The sequence below is a fragment of the Capsicum annuum genome, chromosome 7 (assembly GCF_002878395.1).
Source record: "Capsicum annuum cultivar UCD-10X-F1 chromosome 7, UCD10Xv1.1, whole genome shotgun sequence".
NCBI lineage: Eukaryota > Viridiplantae > Streptophyta > Magnoliopsida > Solanales > Solanaceae > Capsicum > Capsicum annuum.
In genome coordinates this window covers 163818057-163832330 of record NC_061117.1, presented here as the reverse complement: position 1 = coordinate 163832330, position 14274 = coordinate 163818057, and the positions used below count along the sequence as shown (strand labels likewise).

At 33.5% G+C, this 14274-nt stretch overlaps 1 non-coding gene across 1 annotated transcript; it reads left to right on the top strand.

Moving 5' to 3' along the window:
• The first annotated feature begins 3539 nt into the window (after positions 1 to 3539).
• On the top strand, positions 3540 to 3613 carry TRNAM-CAU. The gene has a single exon. It is a non-coding gene; the product is annotated as a tRNA-Met (tRNA).
• Positions 3614 to 14274: the final 10661 nt, after the last annotated feature.

Below are 14274 nucleotides of genomic sequence, written 5' to 3'. Positions count from 1 at the left end.
TTATTGATATAGTTTATTGAAATGGTTTATTGATATGTTTCATTGATATGGTTTATTGATATATGTTCCGGTTCAAGTCCGGTAATAGATATGATACCGACAAATATAAGTTCTATTTCAAGTCTTCCAAATGATGTTGATAATATTGAGGATGTTATGATGATGATGACATGAGCTTCGGTTTGAGTCTGACATTGAGAGTTGAGTATGATTTGATACGGTATGGATGGATTGAGAGTTTTAACTAATACTCGGTGAAGTTATGAATTTTTGATATTTTCTTTATTGCACCCTCCGAGCTTATAGGGGCCGACATTGGGTTATTTATTTTTCCGTACTTATTGGTTTATGTGGGCCAATTTCGTAGTTATAATTATGTAATCTTTACATTATTATTCTAGATTTATTTATTTATTTATTTATTTATGATCATCAGTATTGGATCTTATTTATAGGTTTTCCTTATTACATTGACTTACTTTTTTTTATCTTGGTCAGCCAATGATGCCTACTGGGTACTCGTGGTTTTGGTACTTATAATACACATTTGCACTTTCTTGGTGAAGATCTGAGTACTAGTAGCTGCCACTAATGTGATGTTTAGGCTTGAGTAGATTTCAGAGATAGAGTGAGCTCTCAAAGTTAGAGTGTAATGAACCTCCAGGCTATTTCCTCAATTTGCATACATTTTAGACATTTTAAGCCTTCCCACAACAGATATAGGCCATTTAATACTTACTGAAACTATCGATTTGGTTATCCAACAGTTCATTTGGATTTTAGGCTCATTTTCCTCTTTTAGAGCTTTCGTTGTTTAATATTTGGTCTCAGACCAAAAATCCTAGTAGATGACCTCAGGTGAGAATTCCAACAATGCCATTAGTGCTAGAATAATGATTTTAGGCTAGGGAGACCCTTGATTTAGGTCCCGATGCTTCTAGACTCATTTTGAGCTATTGGCCAAATTATAGAAAAATTGAAAGTATAAATGTGGATCCCATATTTATTGAAACAATCTCAGATAAAATTTTAAATGATTCCATTAGATATGAAACATGTTTTTCAATTAAATTTCATAATTGGATCATGTTCATATGGTTTCGATTGAGTTTCGGATGTCAAAAATAAGTTTTTGATATTGTTGGCGCTGGTGTGTTCATGAAAGAAAACCTTTGACCATTTGACTAGGTCACTTAATCTTCTATTTTTCCTCTTAAGAGACATTTTAAACCTTTTACCAGGTCACTTAAGCAATCAAAGTGTCTCTTAAGCTACCATCGCTGAGTATAAGATCGAAATTCGTATTTTTGATATTTTGGGAGCTAGGAAGCTCCAATTTTGATGATTTTTGAAGAGTTGTTCTTGTAGAATCATTTTATATCACTTTATAACTCTATTTTAATCATTTATTAAGAACTTGTATTTTATTTTTCATGATTTCTAGTCAATTTGAAAATCAAAACTCCATTTTCACCATTTTTGGGGCTTGGGAGCTCAGATTTGGTGATTCTAAAGGAGGTTCTGAGATTTATTCCTGGGTAAGTTTTCTACTCTTATAATTATCATTTACCACTTTATGTTATCTTCAAAACAACTTCAAATTCTTGATTTTATAATGGGTTTTGGAGACTTTGACGGCAAAGCTTTAAAATAGTTTTTCTTTGATTTAAACCTCGTTTTTATCTCGTTTTGGCTCAGATTTTTAAATATAGATTCCTATAAGTATGTACAAAATATTTTAATATAAAATTATGGTTTTACCCCTTTTATTTTTGAACCCATTTTCAGGGTTTGTTCTTAAACTCGTCTTGAATATTGTGTAAGTAATTTAATATATGATCTTTCTGAGACTATCGAGAAATTTGACAAAGTAATAGAAATATGGGTTTCATTTTTCTCCTAACACCATGAAGATTACTATTTTGATATAGTGATGACATTATAGGATAATGGTGAAAAGACAAACAATTTATGGATGATTCAAATATTGTGATTCGACATCGAGGTAGGCTTCTGTATACTCTTATTCATGCAATGGTGTATTATATGTTGTATGTTAGATAGGAATGTTAGGATGTGATATTAGGTATGAAAATTTGACTTAGTCTAATTTATAAGTTTGGGGCTAGAAAGGAAATTGAACCTAAAGGTGAAATACTTATTATGCTTCGAGGAACCTATTACCGTAGGTTACTAGCATTTTAGGCATAGTTAGGACTGTTGGACCTTGAGTATAATTCTGATTATGTTACTCGGTGGATTGTAATGGTTTTCCCTAGTTTATGATGCTATGGTTATTTTGGATATGTACATTATTTGGACCAAGGCCTTGTTCATGATATTGGTTAGATTTTGGGATCCTTGTGGAAGACCTGGTTTAGCTCATTGATATTTAGATGCTTATTATGATGCTTAAAATTATATTTTTTTAGATACTGGTGATGGCATGCATAAATTTGGTACTTTCATACTCGCTAAAATGGTAAATAGATAGACTCCCGGAACTCCGCATTAGAGTTTTCCTCCTAAGGCGGCTGATCATAAGTATAACCACTCGTAGAAGTCCGAGGAGCACTAGTGGGGATATTTAGGGAGGCATGATTTGAAATGCAACAAAGCTAGGAGTTTGAAAAGTTTCATAACACTAGATTTTATAGCCTAAAATGGAACACAAGAAAGGAAAACTTTCCTAAATACCTTAGAGTCTCCTCCTTATAAGTGTAGTGTGCTACCCGCCCATAGAAAAATCTAATCGACATAACTTTTTGTAAACCCAATGACTAGAAATCATGCTTTGATACTAAGCTTGAAATGACCTAACCCTGGGCCTAACCCTGACGGGTATCTTTAGTCCACCATGACTAAAGACCACCCCCTTAACCTAACCTCGAAAGCACAATGATGATGATGATGATAATAATAATAATAATAATAATAATAATAATAATAATAATAATAATAATAATAATAATGATGTGGAAGCCAGTCAAATAGTAATACAACAATAACAATATACCAGTAATAAGAAGAATAAATAACTCAAAAGAAGACTAAGAGTCAAACAACAACCAACCAACCTCCATCTGTCCATGCAAGTCCCTAAAACTAGAATAACATCTAATTTGCGAAATGCCCCTACCATGACTAAAAGAATTCCAAAGCACTCAGTAAATAAAGAAAGAATAGTGACATAATAAGGCCTTTCGAAGGAAGGAGGCTCACTGATTCACAATAACTCAATAGATGTGCTAATCCACCTTATGCTACACATGAGTAATAATAATTTCTTTAGACCCTACATCATGAAATGATGTAGAGTCCTAGGATGGTCAGCGGACTAAGCACTGACACATAACTCAGGAAAAGTGATAAAATAATGCCATGTCAAAATTCAGTTTAAACCACATGCATACATTCTTCTCTCATTGATTCCTCCTAAATTGCATTGTATTGATTCCTCCTAAATTGCATTGATTTATCCTAAAGATTTCATTTCAATTGGAGTTTGGTTATTCACCATGTACGAGGATCCCCGCTAAGCATCCATGGCTGAATGGTTAAAGCGCCCAACTCATAATTGGCAAATTCGTAGGTTCAATTCCTACTGGATGCACGCGAATGGGACCCTCCAATAAGTCTATTGGAATTGGCTCTGTATCAATGGAATCGCATCATCCATACATAACGAATTGATTTGGAATTGGCTCTGTATCAATGGAATCGCATCATCCATACATAACGAATTGATGTGGTATATTCATATCATAATATATGAATACATAACGAATTGATGTGGTATATTCATATCATAATATATGAATACATAACGAATTGATGTGGTATATTCATATCATAATATATGAACAGTAAGAACTAGTATTCTTATTGAGACTATAACTCATAGGGAAGAAAATCGATTTATGGATGGAATCAAATATGCAGTATTTACAGACAAAAGTATTCGGTTATTGGGGAAAAATCAATATACTTCTAATGTCGAATCAGGATCAACTAGGACAGAAATAAAACATTGGGTCGAACTCTTCTTTGGTGTCAAGGTAATAGCTATGAAATATATACATATATAAGATGTCGGGATAGGGTAAAGGTCATGAACATGAGATTTTTAAAAATATTAACCTAGATTATGTAGCTTGATCCATCCTAAAGGCACCCATGTGCTACATGGGTTCAAATCCCCCTACTGAAAGGGCCCAGTGCATGTTAGTCGCATGAATCAAGGAAAATTTAAAGGAAATCTAAAGCCACTATGGGTAATAGATGTCCCAAATATATATCAAGTATGTGTCAAGAACAGTCATATAGGCCCCCAATGACCGAAAATGTGATTTCTAGTGTTCATCCCCCTGGGACTTAAACATTCACGGTGAGATCACAACTCCCTTTAATGCACACAATTCCAATCATTGACCCAGGAGTCATTTATTAAGGCATTTACCACTTGGTATCGTCATACTAATATACTCGCAAGCTAAATTAAACATGCCAAACCAATCCACATAACTGCATTGACTCCCAAGTTCCATTAAAATCCAAACCATGGACACTAAGGCCATACAAATCTATTTTATATCCATTTATCCATTAATGCAATGCATTGAGTCTAAAAGAAAGTTAAACTATGTAATTTTCCAGAATTAACATCAAGTTCACAAAGTGGGTTGAGGTTATACAATTCCAAGTCAAAATTTATCCAATTTCCAATTTGGAAAAAACCCATGTTCCCCATTCCAACCATTTAAATAATGTACCAATACAGTCCCCAAAGCATCAATTTAAAGTAGTAACTGAATCAGTAAAAACCAAAACCCATCAATCCAATTTCAAAACTCATAATTTAATCACATGGAAATTCATTCAATTTATACTATTATGTAAAATTAAAGTTTAGGAAGAGTTTGAAACACACAATGATTTGAAGTTTGGAGCCTGGAGTAGTGATTTCTTGAAAAACACTTAAGCTTTCTTGGTTTAGGTGTTAGAGAAGAGAATAAGAGTGTTTGATCTTTTTAACAGAAGGTGAAAAGGTTAATTTTATGTTTATAAGTTGTGGAAAGGGTGAAAAGACAAAAATCCCCTCATCCCAAGTGAAGAAAAAATAAAATTGGATGAAATTTAGACATTGGCATGGCGCGCCATTATCACAAAGGTTATCTCCATGCCACGCAGATATCGTGACGGTTAACCTTCGTGACATGGACTTATCATGGAACCTCATTCCTAAGGGATCCCAAAATGATCCCAAAATACTTTTGAAAATTCCAAAACTTTCCCCAAACAACCTTTTAACATCCTTAAACACAATTCAAGTAAAAAATCTATATTACGCATGCGGGAAGGTCAAAAATAAAATGATCGAAATTTTAAAGGGGCCTTATATAAATCTTTTATTGATAAGGTAAGATAATTCAACACCTCTTGATCATTTTTCATTATTTTTTCCTGTTAAATTACGCTATTTTCCTTTTAAATTCCTAAAAATTTGTATTTTTAATTTCCTAACTTTGTGGGCTGATTTGAGACTTGATTCGAGCTCCATTTATGCACAAATTTTGAGCATACATTACTTTTTCTTCGAGGGACCTCGTGACATATTCAATTTGGGATTCTATTAGCAGGCCCCATGAGCCCTTATGGACCCAATTTTGGGTCCAGAGTTTTATATAGCAATATGGGTACTATTTTATTCCTATTAATACGTAGATGATTATTTTTTTTAGTTCAGTGATTTTTTAGGATTGTGGAGAAAAGGGGAGCAATTTTGGATGTTCAAGACTTGCAGTTTGGCATTAAGGTAGGACTCAGTCTACTTTTATGTATGAGATTGTGCATAGTATAGATTGTATACTCGACAAGGATTATAGGATGGGATTATGATTAGTATATCAGGACTTAGCATATTTAGGGGACTTAGGATAGAAATATGACCCGAACCTTAGTATAAAATACTTTCTATGGCCTTAGAATCCCATTACCCTTGATTATAAGAATGTTGATCGTATAATTATAATAAGGACAAGGATTATAAGATGGAATTATGATTAGTATATCAGGCCTTAGCCTATTTAGGGGACTTAGGATAGAAAGGTGACCCGAACCTTAGTATTTAATACTTTCTATGGCCATAGAATCCCATTACCCTTGATTATAAGCATGTTAATGGCATAATTATGATACAAACCCTTTTGTCTAAGATTCATTATTGGACTCAAGGACTTGTACCATAGTTTTTCAGATTATAGTGCTATTAGTATGCTAATTATATATTGTTGGGCCTGACCATAGTTACGATACCAGCTAGATTCCAGGTGAGTATTCTACCGTTAGAAGGGCGTGATTCTAGTTTATGGATACTTAGGAACTTATTATTATATTGTTTGTATATTGGCGATGGCATGCATATGTTTAAGTGAATTCATGCTCACTTAGTGGTATGATTCCAACCAAAACCATGATTTTACTATTGTTTTCTAAAAAGGGATTTATTCCCAGTATTCAGTTTTAAAATGAATTCTTTTATAATGATAACCGTACCACCTTATTTAATGACTAATGATCTTTTGAAACTAAATATGATGTTGTGAAAATTAAATCTAGATTGATTCTAGTTCATTGTTTATCCACTCTTTTACCACTAGTATTTACTTTGGCGGAGAGCGATTCCGACCCTTTCTATTATATTATGCTAATTTAGTCCAGAGTGATCTCAGGCAATGGTTATTCAGTTATGTTACTATTTCCAATTCAAGTTCGGCATTTATGATACTATTTCTAGTTTGAGTCCAGTATTTATAATACTATTTCTGATTTAAGTCTGGTATTTATGATACTATTTTTGATTCAAGTTTGACATCTATGATATATTTTTGGTTTGATTCGGACATCTATGAAACTATTTGTAATTTATGTTTAGCAATGATGGAGTACTTATTATGTTAAGGAATCAGTTCAACCGGTGCTTGTGGTATGCGAGGATTCATTGACATGGTATACTATTGGTTTGTGATGCATAAATTTATTTATCTGCATTGACTATCACCAGTATAATTGTTTAGTGCTTATATCTATATAACTTATGGGGGTTGCATTAATATAAGCTATGAATTCTATTTGCTGAGTGTTTGATTGGACCTTTTGGTCTTATGGGGCCAGGGTTAGGTTATTGTTTTTCTGTTCTAGTCGGTTAATTTATTGTTAGTTATTATGCTTAGTTCATAGCAGGATGATTATGGATTGGTAACCAGGATTGTCGGTACGTTTTTGATTTCTTTGCTTTCTCATAGTAAGAAATGTTATTGTTAGATTATCTCATATTTAGTTATCCTTTTACAAGAGACCCTGATCATGCTAGTATTAGCTTTCGTTCTTTGCTATGATCCTCGGGAGGTTAGATTGGTTCCTTCAGGTTATTATCTCTGAGTTTAGTCGTACATAATTGTTTGTGTGTGTATATATATATGATATAACCGTATATCCCTCTCTTTTATTATTTATTCATATTGTATATGTCTACTTTGGCCTTTTATTACTACTATATATCCTTTCTTTACTCTTTTTTTGTGTATTGGCTAGTGATATATGATATTATACTTTAGTTGTTGAATACTGTTAGAATGGATTATTACAATTATTGTCCCATTATCATGATTATGTTTAGTTCATTGGATAGTTTCCTATAGTTTATATTTCATCTTTACATGTTAATTATGCTTGCAATATCTTTGGAGATCTGTTGGCCAATGCCTACTAAGTACTATGCATTTGGTACTCATATTACATTTCTATAGCCTTTAGATCATAGTACGAGTTCTCACTATTGATGTGTACATCATGTGGAGTAGATATGGATCAGACATTTGGGGTGTGTTCCTGGTTTTCAGAGTATTCCTACTCTCCCTCGTATTGATTAGAGTGATCTCTATTTTGAATTTAGAGACATATTTGTATATGTATGTATTCTATATTTCTACTTTATACTCTGATTATATTAGAAGCTCTTGTACTAACTTCACCAAGTATTGGGGTTGCTTTATCTATAATAGTCTCTTTATCATATTCATTCCACTGCTTTATTTCATTTATTTTGATAGGCTATTACTAGCTGTTATGAACTCTAGGGTGGCTTACCTACTGGTGGGTTATAGTAGGTGCCATCATGACCTGAGAAATTAAGCCGTGACACTAAGAATGAAAATGGTTAAGGAAACTATTTATAGTTATTGCCTTTTGCAAAAATGGCCTACAACAAAAATAGCCCAAAAGTAACTATTTAGGAAATAACCCACAAGGACCCTTCTTGATTGCCCCAAATAATATCTGAAACACCCATGGACTTGTGTATTTATTACTCCATGTCTTCCTCTAGGCTCCAAGTTATCATCAATATGTGGAATCTTATCCTATTATGTCTTAAGCTAACCATGCTCGTATCATCCTCCCCTTCTTTAAAAGAATTCATCCTCGAATCCTAACCTTGAAAAAACTATAGAAGGAAAAACAATAAGCATATCCTCATAGCATGAGGTCTAGCACAAGGGTTATCAACCATACCAAGTTGCCAAGAAGGTATAATATTTAAAATTCAACCAACTATCCTTTGTGTTGAATAAGATCCATTTATCATATAAGGTACAAAGGAATTAGTCATTAGCAACATCATGAGACAAGAACCACAAAGGTCTTAATCACATCAAAAATCCCAAGAGATGATATCACATAAACTATAGGAGTTATAAGACGCAATTGTTTCATTGCCTCACAATAAGACCATACCAAAGTAATGCAATCACCTATAAGGGCTCATCCAGGTCAAATAAGTGCAAGAACCATATACCTCTGCCTTTATAGTAAACAAATTCCATACCAACATGGGTATCATTGTACGTAAAAAGGTAGTAGAGAAAGGTGCTAAGCTCACTATTCTCTGCTAGGGCATGACAAAAGATAAGGACAATGGTAGATAAGGAAAGAAATTTTGTGCACAAAACAACCCTCTCTATCAAGTAACTTCTAAAGAAAGAAAGTGCACCAACAAAGACATGCTACTATAACTGTGGAGAGATTTATTAGGAGTCAAATCACTCCATATCAAATAGTTCTGCCAATGAGTTAGGGTCCCTCATATCATAGTACGAAGCATAATTCTATGAGTCCTATTTGAAAGCTTAACTTGTCCAACCCTTTGAAGGTGACAAGGAGCTTTTAATATCCATGGAATCTTCCAAGTTACAACTCACTTATCATCTTGACCAATCAACAAATTAGAAGTGCCCGTAAGGGTTCCAGGCTTCAACCCACTGCTCGAGCAACTTGCAACTATATTGACTTTTCTTGAAAGGCTTCTGTTTAAATGAAAAAATTCATTATGACTGCGGTTCCAAAAACATTCTACTTTATTACTTGGGTCAAATAGAAAGAGATTCCATGAAAATAGGTTAAGAAAACACCTATATTCCCTCTTTTCACTCTTATCCTTACATAACATACTCCACTCAATGGCATGACTATCATCACAATCAAAAAAATAATATAGAAAGGTATCACACAAGCTAACTTCATCTAATGTATTCTCATGAGATGGTTCACTCATTAATTCAATTATATTAAGGTCTTGTCCATGAATGGAAACACATAGAGATGAAGGGAAATTGTAGCATATACCACTCCTTTATTTTGAACGCCACCCCTTCAAATAAACATACTATTATCTTCTAAGAAGAGATTTCCATCATAAAAAAGTGTGTCTTCACACCATAGTAGACTTTAAAACAAATTGATAAATTTCAAGGGTGGCTGCACTTCCAACATTATAGGACATACTATTATGTTCACAATTCACATTAGTGATGTCATCATAGAATAAGAGATCACCCCTAAGTTCATATTCCATCTCAAGATCCTCATGACAAGAGTAAGAAATTGAATCAACACCTAAGGAATCATCACCTCTAAGTAAAGATCCTACATGACTAACTACATGACTAAATATATCATTACCATTACTAAATTGAGATTCATTTATCACATCACACAACTACTCAATTAGTAGGTCATCTTTATAAGTAAATTGGTCATCACCACAATTAACATTAGTTGGTAACGTGTTAAGCTCAAAAGAATCACGCACAAAATTACCACTATTATAGCCAACTAGCAACTAACTATCTCTATTACATGTTAATTCATTTCACTCAAGTAACAAGTGCTAACACTAGGTGGACCTAAATTGATGTTACTAGAAAAATCAATCTTGTTATCTATAAGATCAACTAGTATTTGGGAACTCACAATAATGACATTATCATCATGAAACAAGGCATCATCAAGATCACCAAAGACAAAGAATCTTCAAGCTCATAAATGTATAACCCATTACTTACACTCAATTTGCTACTACTTTTGATCAAGTGTAAGGTTTTGGCTTTGTTACCTTTTAGATCATATGAATATTTTCATTCATCTTGGTTTTTCATATCAGAGCATATTTGCTCATTTGGGAAGCTTTCTAGCACCTTACGATTCTTCATTGCTTGAGGTGCCTTACTAAGCTTATTTCCAAGGATACCTGCACAAGAATCAAGACATATTGAAAAGGAAGAGAGGTTACAAAAGTTAGTATAAGTTTGTGACAATGCTCTCGCATCACTCCACATAACCTCTCATTTTCCACTCTAGAGTTATCACGTATCTCTCTTACTTTTCTTAATATTGTGTCTCTCAATTTTATTAGAGTTTGGACAAGTGCTAAGGATCCCCTTTTGAAGAGTTTGGATATCCCTTCAACTCTAGTTTACACTTTGGTGTGTAAGAAGTAAATGTGTTAAACTGCATGTTCAACTCCTTAGCACCAACCTCAGAAGGAGTAGCTTGTGTTGCCTCTTAAGGCAACTTCTCCAGTTCTTCTTTATGAGAAGTAGTACCCTTTAATACGTTTTCCAATTCCTTAGGAGCGATCTCTGTGATCGTTTGAGTGTTATTTTTAGTATTTCCTTGCATTGAAGAAAATAATTCGTTTGTCCAAAAAGTACTAGGATTCTCGATTGGGAGTGGTTCACTTGTAAATTCTTATTGAAACATACTTTCATGGACTACTTATCCTTTTATCATACTTATAAAACTCAAAAAATAAGTTAGTAGCAAAATTCCTCACGCCTCTCGTATGTGAAAACTCTAAACTCACCTAAAGTGTCCTCCCGAAGTTGATAGAGAATCTCCTTTGTCCAATCAATTCATAAGGTCACTTAATCTTTGAGGAAGAATGTATTTTTGTTCAAACAAGAAGGGAAAAATCAATTAAAACAATGGACTTGAATCAAGAAACTAACAATGAAATAAAACTAGAAAAGCACACAAAGAAAATCATAAGAAAAAATATTGGACTCAAAGAACTTGACAATATCAAGTAGGGTAATCTACTAGCTAAAATCAAGTTATGAACCTAAAAATAGGTAGAATTAATAAAAAAAGAAACTAATTCACCAAGATTTTGACTTTAAAAAATATTTTGGAAGAAATTGGGTTAAATTCCATGAAAATGCTCCAAAATTGGAGCAAATAGCTTAAAAAGTGCTCCAAATTAGAGCTGGTTGGTCGCTGAAGCCATTCGAGAGGGCGCTGGAGCCTTGTATTGGGCAGAAGATAGCAAAGGATACGCGTCGGACACTATTTTTAGGCGGAAGCCATTACAGAATCTGGATGGGGATGCAACTGCGGGCGGAAACCACTTTCTCGATGGCTTAGGATGATGTCCACACAAAGCTGCTTAGAGAGATGACTCTCGCTGAAGCCACACGCAATACTTTATTCTAATGGATTGGTCTAATCCATAGGATGGCGTATGTGTACTTGTCAACAGCTTTTTGGCTCACGATGATATTTTGAAAAATCATTTTTTCCTTAATATTTTTCAATTTTTTTTATATTTCCTTAGACCCATAAACACCTTTTCAACAATTTTCAATTTGGGTTTTGAATCAAATGTACTTTTACTATTTCCTCAAGAACATCTAGAACATATGAATAATATTAAAAACACCCAAATTTCCAAATCCTTCAATTCTTTACTAAATCCTCTCAAAGTTTAGGAGTAATTTTCTGTCAAGCTAGAGAAAAATCCAATAATTTTGAAGCTCAAAATAATCAAGACCCATTTTCAAGTTCATAAACATCTTCATTCCTTCAAGATCATCAAGAACACCCAAAAATGCAACACCCTTCACATCAACTTCAAAATCATCTCAAATTTTAGAAGTAGCTTTCCGTTGAGCAAGAGAACAAACCACAACACTTATTTTATCCCAAAACACCTTTAATCCTCAAAATCGATTTTAAAGTCTTCAAGCCTTCAAGATCCTTTAATGGAGGAATCTTCCCAACAAATCCACATAACTTGAAATCATAGACTTAGAGATAAAAGAACTAGAGGATATGAATCTAGTGTCAAAAATAATAACAAAAACATGGATTAAGGTAGAATTTTTGATTGATTTTTGTTTTATTTTGGGATTTTCAAAATTATGAACATAGGATTTAGATCCATAGAGAACAATCCCTTACCTAATCTCTAATTCTGAGATGATAACGATCTCAATCAAGTGACTAAAATTGATATAAAAAATATGGAATTCAACAAAATCACATAAAGAAAGATAAAAAATTAAGATGAGAACTAGAAGAGAATAGAGATGAGAAATAGAAGAAAGAAAGACTCAATTGAAAAATAATGAAACCAAGGAAGAAGCATACCAATTTCAATAAAAACGAGAAACTCAATTTGAATCTACAAATGAGTGACTCGATATGAAATTGAAAGACAACTAGTTTTGGATAAACAATAGGATTCCACCCAACTAGATAATCCAATCTAAACTATAGCTAATAACAAGCTAAACTAAGGGATTCCTCCAAGATCCAAGCTATCATCCATATATGGAAGCCCCTTAATGTGCCCTAACCTAACCATGCTCGTATCAGCTCCCTACATTACATTTAACATTAACTAAATCTAGCCCAAGCCTAATTTCTATAAAGTATACCATAGCTTACCTTTTAAATAAAATATGCTGCTACGTAGAGGAGTGAGATAATACGCACGATCTAAGTATATTCTCATATTGGGTTCACTTTGGGTGTGTCTCAAAACTGTCTTTATGAACCTTGGATATTGAAATCTCATGGTTGGAGAGATGGGGATTTTTATAGTATTTCTATAGGAAGGGGGCGACATAGGAAATATATAAAAGAGAGGGTTTTTAAAACCCCTCGGGTTGGCTACCCTGCTACTAGTATAGTAGTCGGCAACAATCCAACCCAGTTTCTTTTTAGGCCTTTTGGCCCAATTCTTCTGGACTTAGTTTTTCCTTCCAGATTTAATTCTTTTGGGTCCATTTTGAGCCTATTGTTTTTTGCAAATTATTTTTGAGACATTTTCTCATGTAACAATGGTGTGAGTCGTTACATGGCTATATTTGGTAATATAAGTTTATTGTGTATATTTTTGTGTAATTTTCAATTTCATTATATCCCTCGATAAATAATTATTTTCAAAATGGATTCTATTATTAAAATACAATAACAAAAAATAATGATGATTTTTTTTAAATATATTTATTTTAGTTCCATAAAGTAATATGATTTGGAAAAAAATGTTTCAAATTATATTAGAACAAATATGAAGGGTGAAATTTCCCACAAAAATGTTTTGTCTAAATTCAAAACTCATCATAATCCTTGAGTGTCATGACCCGAACCTAGTCCTTGCCATGACGGGTATCTCAAGTCCCTCATGGACCGGAGATCACCCTTTCACCTAACCTAGCCAGCACAATAACTTCAAGTGTTGGATGAATTCCGAACGTATAACAAGAAAACACAAAATAAATAGAATAATGATTCATCATATGCCTATACCATCCATCGATAACCGGAAAACCATCCATCATCGAGAAAATCAATCAAACCACCCAAGTCTATAGTAATCCAACAAAGCCTCTACAAAATCCAAAATAAAAAAAATGCCGAGACATTACCCCGAAGTAGCCTAATCAAATTCTAAACAAGGTCTAATATATATGAAATAAGGACCATGAAATGAAGCCTTCCGAAGTATGGAAGATCACCACTTCAATGTCAACTCACAAACTAACTTGAGCACCTGATCATTGCATAGGAAAAGTAGAAGAGGTTCCAGTATCGACAGCGCATGGGGATAAAGTGTCTGGAGATGGTTAGTGGTTGTAGAGCTATTATGTAACT